The following is a 6,350-nucleotide window of genomic DNA, read 5'->3' as shown; positions in this document are numbered from 1 at the left end:
CCCTCAAAGCGCTCTTCTCTCGATAACAACATGAAGGTCATTCAATTTGCATTTAAATTGCGCAGTATTACAGCGTTGTCGTCTACGTACCTCCTGCCACCAAACAAACGGATAATACGAAAAGACCTATCTGTGCCTAACTTTCGACGCATAGCGCTCAGTAATTCTGGCTTGTTATCTAGCTGGCCTAACAAAAGGGAGCTCAGGCTAAACGCCTGTCCGCCTCCGTCAGCTGAAATGGTTGCGATAGACGGCCGCAATGCCCTTGCAAATCTAGCACCACGGCTAACCGCGTACGTTTTACTACTTGTTTGCAACGTGATGTATCTCTTCTGGGACTCACGGGACAAGGCTGGCGGCGGAGGAAAGGAAATTTAGGGAGTCAAAGGAACAGGGGTAGCAATAACCCCCTCGGAAGGCCGTAGGAGATACTCGCAAATGCCGAAGAGAGCGGAATACAAAATAGTAGCGGCGGCAGCGGCAGCAGCAGCAACAGCAGTTCATGGATGAGAGCTGCTGTTGCCTCCGTTGTTTCCAATAATGCTAAACAGGCAGTCGCTCCTTCAGTGGTCGCAACCAGCGCTGCTCTACTATTGTTTTGATAGGTCACGTGAAGGCCTAAATACGATGCGTGAGACGCCTGGGGCAGAAAAGACAGCGACACGGTGACGTGATGCTCAAAAATACGATACGAGACAAAATACCTTCTTTATGAATGTCGAGTTAGCAATAGAAAAGGGGCGGAGCTAATAGACTATAAAGTGTTGTTTATGATTATCGCTAGACGACTCAACCTCAATAAATCAATGATCTGAAATTAATACGGTAAGTGAATAATAATAAAATGGCTATTCCGTAAAATGCAGTTATATGTATATCGAATAGGAATAACATAGTAATAAAGTGGTTTTATAACGTCCGAAAGGAGCCTGTTCGGGAACAGTGTTTGATTTATGCGAGGCCACGTAAGCTTTAATGACCGCTTTTCTTATGATTGCTACCCAGTATATACTGAATATGGTAGATATGTCTAGCTGCCATAAGGAGGCCGCCAAGAATGGTGAAAACAAAGTTCCCATCATGATAAACTTGTTTTTTCCACTCTTTTTCCTTTCCACTTAATTTCTCAACTCAATGGCTGTACTCTTTCGTTACCTTGCGTTACTAAATACAAATGCGCCAGATGTTTGAGTCAATCTGACAATAGAAGAATACGTTGATCATGATCGTCTGAACCGGTTAGAAAGGGGCGATGTTCAATCTCAAAATTCTCTTAACATACATAATCAACTAACAAATTGCTAGTATGTTCCCGTAACCCATGCCTGCTCCCGTACGAACTACATTACTAAAGGATAGAGTAGTTGGATTTCGTGTGACTTATACCCTTCAGCTGTCCCGGCCTCTCTAATTTCGAGATGTTTCCTCGATGTTCAATCGAACAAAAGTCACCGATGCAGATCTGCCAATCATAAGTTCGTACTCGACAGCGCACATACGACCACAGGTATTTCGAAATCGACAAAAAAAGAGCATAAAAAAAATTAGCCTTATATTCGCTAACACACATAGAGCTGCATTGTATATAGTTAGTTAACTTAGAAAACAGCAAAAAGCTGAAATTTGATTTTTACCTTTGCTGTAGGACAAGGGCAGAGGACCTACTAAAACAGCGGTCTCATACCGAATAAACCGTTTCGTAGCCTCGAAAGCAGTAGCGATTAAACTATGTAGCGTCCCTTAATAGGCGAGATAGTCATTTCGTGTAAGTGGCTATGCGTAAAAAAGTATATGAACCCGTCAAGAAGTTTCTGCGGCCGACTTATCTCATATTCACAGCAGTTCGATACGTAATGATGCTACAGACCTGCAGTGAAGGGCACGCGTGAAGTAAGGCAGTGCTTAAGGCTGGGCAGATTATCCGGACGCCAATAGCAGACACAGTTTACGTGTAAGAGAAAGCGATGACATGAGACATACTTGCTCAGGATTGGACAATGAATTAAGGATCAGCTAGAAACCTACTACTGAGATTTATCCAATTTTTAGCATGTGTTATCGTATGAAACGTACGAGTTAATGAATCGATATCGTACCGATGAAGAGCTCTCCCAAACAATCTACCGCCGCGAACAAACCCACCAGGGCATCAAAAGATATTTCTACTGTATCTTATAATGCATACCCTTCGTATTTTTAGTGTTTGAGTGATTTAGTAATTACACTATTGCCATAGCTGGGGCAAAATATTAAGTTACGATTAGACCGTAACACGCCTTGATATGACAACTTATCGACTAATACCTTTGTCCACATAAAACGAATAATAACTTCAAATTTTTTTTGCTCATGAGATAAAAACTACGGCAGGTCAAAAAAAACTAAAGCCACCAAAAGAGCTGTTAAACTAAGCAAAAGGTCGTCATGGAAGATCTGGAGTAGACATCGATACAAGCAAAAGATAGGATCATCGATTTCGATTAGCTAAACAAGGTGACAGTATATTTCTACATTAGACGATTGCAAGCTATTTTCAACCTTCCGGATGTTTCACATTCATCCTTACGACCGAAACAGTTTGCTAGGCTTTAACTAATTAAGCCTACTTTAGAAATGGCTACCTAATCTCTGTCGTCGAAAGGAGATTGACGGCTCGGTTCGTTTTAACCATGGGCTATGCTTGCCATTCCGATTGGGTCAATTACCATATGTACTATATTGTTAACTCTTAATAATATACGATTTATATTTATCTATATCCGAATGTTCGCAGATCAGGTTTGAAGCATTAACTGAAAGCTTACAGAAAGCTATAATTAATTCATTCGCAATTGGAATCCTAATATGGAAGCAATCAGCTGTGCAGATTATGTGATGGATAAGTGACTGCTAACTTTCGTAGGCAAGTCGGTTCGATTTTGTAAGGCAAACGGTAAAACGCTTCAAGCTTTCTACCGTGCCAACAGTCGGTAGAACAATTGAGCCTCCCCTCGATGTATGTTTGTGACAAAAAAACAAAGATGGATAAATGTTAACTTTAAGTTCAATTTGATGTAAAACATTCCACAACGTAACGACGAATCCTACATTGTTTTTTTTACATAATTAATAAATCCTACATAATTTTAGTAATGGGCATCGATAATGAACGCCTTAATTGTTGCGCTATGTTTCGTTAGTGAAATAAAAACTTCAAGTTTATCATAAAAGTCCTTGCACTGAAGTCATTCAACAGATACAGCATTGTTTTGCAGGGAGACGTTAGGTATATGTTCGATTATCTATAGGTAATGCCGCTTACCTCTTCTACCTTTTTATTTGCTGATAGAGACGATGTTAAATAACGCCAAAATAACATTCGTTACTTTACGAGGTATGCAGTGACCACTTCGTTAGGGGGTGTGCACTCATTTAACAATATCTTATTTGAAAAGGGTCCTAAGGAGATCGTCGACAAGTTCGAAAGGCTCAGTCGAACACTCGAACAGAATATGTGTATGTGGCTTTTTTTTTTAATGTACAAGTTGTTTCTTTCTCTGTCGTGGCGATAGCGCCGCCGCCCGGCGACACCGTCGTCAAAAAGCATTTTCGACTACGGTTGAAGGAAAAGCATGTGCTGAAGCTAGTCCTCTATAGTCTCGCCCCCTGGCTGCAATTAAGTCTGGCAGTGAATCATCTCCAACACATCAGGGTATTTGTCCCATACATGAAGCACTATATTCCTGAGTCGGAAAATGTTCATAATCTTCCTGTTCGGTCTTGACTCGGCCTTTGACGTAATGCCATACGTTTTCGACCACATCTAAACCCGCTGAACTTCTAGGCCGTCTGAAAGACAAACAATTTCCCACCCTGCAGCCTTCCAGTCTTGGAACGATTTAGATCATCTGGAACGCATATACTTTAGAGCTTAGCTGAAGCTTTTTGTCCGCTTCACGAGAGCTGAAACCACTCGTTTCGATTCGACGTTGGAGGACTCCTCTAGGCACAGTAATTGCGCGCTCTGTCACCCTCTAATGCACCTATAAAATCATTACAGATCGGTTCTTTTATAGCCTGCTTAGAATAATCCTACCTCCGTTTTTGCGTGGTGGATCGTTTGCGAACTTTGTTTCCTAATAACAAAGGCATCTCGTTCTTCACCTTTTAGGATATAATGTCGGCTTCAATACTTCGACCTACTTAGCCAATTCTGTGCGCAGCTGTTTTTCTTTTTCCTCTAAGTTTAGCCATTAGAATCCAATACTCTTCGGTAAGATATTTTCGATTACGACTGCATATACAGATACGGAAGTTCGAAGATCATTGAAATTTGTGGTCACAGCAACATCGTCGTCATCGAATAGTTGACAGTAGCGATAGTTGCTATGCTATAGCTCTCTTCATGAACGTAAAATGATGATAGTAAATACCTAAGTTGCGCATGGTGGTTCCAACTGTCGAGCCCCAGTTTTGGTACACCCCAGGGTTTGGGTACACGCAGACAGATTTGATCAACAGATGGAATTGACGAAGTTCAACAATGTGTGAGTTTTCTAATACAAGAATAATTTGCCAGTGATTATATACCTAAAAGGTTACCGAACTCTACTACAGAGCCGCCAAATGACTTTGTGCGGCTAGCTCCGAAAGTAAGCCTGAGTAAGGCTTTTACACAGGCGCAATTCAGTAGTTATAGGACACTACAGCGGTTGAAGAAATACAATGGTATTGTGGTCAATAAAAAAGAAGAGATGATAGATTTTGGAAGCTGCTTTTTGACGAAGAATACGATCAAGGAAACTGCTTGCAGCTCTGTAGCCAAGAAACGAACGGACGATTGCGTGGGTATGACTGCGTGTCTGTTCGTCTAGTTTGTCGTCGGTGTATTCTAGTATAACGTGGACGAAGCTGGCGGGTACGCTGCTAAGAAGTATTCCATCAGAAGCGCCCAACAGAAGCCGAAGTAGAGATGGTGCCTGCTGCCGCAGCAGTAGCGTTTTTCTAGGAAGCATCGCCACCTCGAGCCTGACATTGGCTTTAAAAAGCCCTTAAAGATAGATCAGACGAGAAAAATCGACGAACAAATGCTACGTCGTGTAGTTCAGGGTCAGCATGCCATATTTGTACTGGTAGTAATGAGTGAAGATTAGAAAATATTTCCGCCAGCGTTCCGTGCGCTGTTCTGCTTGAATAATCCAGAGTTCTTGGCTTCTTCGTCGCTTCATCTTCTGCTACTACTTAAAATTTATATCGAAATTCAAAGATGGAGGTCAATTTCATTTCAAAACAGCAGGATTAAAGCAAACGTTAAGTGTTGTATAGCGATGGCTTAATTACAGTGGGAGCACAGAGTACAGAGTCACGGAATCATAGGGTAACGGAACAATAAAATCTAAGTCACAAAGTTACTGAAGGAATGCGAAAGAATTTTTAAATTAAGCTCTTAGCTAGCGTACTAACGTAACGGAATTCGTCGAATATTGGTGCAGACTTATTTGAACAGTATTAGGATAGAATAGAATCGTATTGATAAAACCGATATGCCATAGCAAGGCTGCTTAGAATAACGTCGGTAATATAAACAGGTGACAAAACAGATGTAACGAGTTCAAAATTTGAGATCAGGCCGTATTCAGGTCTGCACTTGCTTGAAATGTAATTAAAAAAATAATAGTGTCGGATCGCGCCCAAAACGAATATTTGCTGGCGGTCGTGTGTGAGTGATAAGTTCATGCCCCTAGACGTTCGCACGTAAAAGTAAGCAGTTATTGTGTATCTGTGATTCTGTTCATTAACATCTGTACTCCTCAGTCAAAGAACTTACGTTGCAATGCAGGCATCTATATTTACTTATTTTTTTCGGAGCTAGGTACGTTTTCTCACATAGACACTCATGCCGTCATTCATTGTCGTTTCTATGGCGAGTTTCCTTACTTTGATCTGGGACACATGGTGTGGCAGAGATATGGTCGATAGCTCTCTCGGCTCACGTTTTCATAGAGAACTACATCGGTGAGAACCAGCTTAAGAAATACTAGAAGTACTTGTTTATCCCACGAACTGTGTAGCCTACTTAACCTTTCCTGTCATTTTAAGTAAAGCGTAAGGCCGGCCGATATGTCTTTTTGAGAATAGGCCACGCAAAGAGGGGACGCATCGTTGCTTGGCTTAGTCTAGTTGCTGTTGTGTACAACTACAGAAGACAAATCCCTTTTTAATGCTCACGCAGTTTGTCTGTTTGTATGAACGGGTGGGAGTACAGTGTATTACACGGCGGTGCACCACAGGCGTTCTGTCGAGGGGGCCAAATGGCCCAAAGAAAATGCCACTATGTGGTCCAGAACAGCCATAGGACAATATGTTTTTAG

The sequence above is a fragment of the Varroa destructor genome, unplaced genomic scaffold, assembly GCF_002443255.2.
Source record: "Varroa destructor unplaced genomic scaffold, Vdes_3.0 BEIS01000003.1, whole genome shotgun sequence".
NCBI lineage: Eukaryota > Metazoa > Arthropoda > Arachnida > Mesostigmata > Varroidae > Varroa > Varroa destructor.
Note: the sequence above shows the minus strand (reverse complement) of the source record.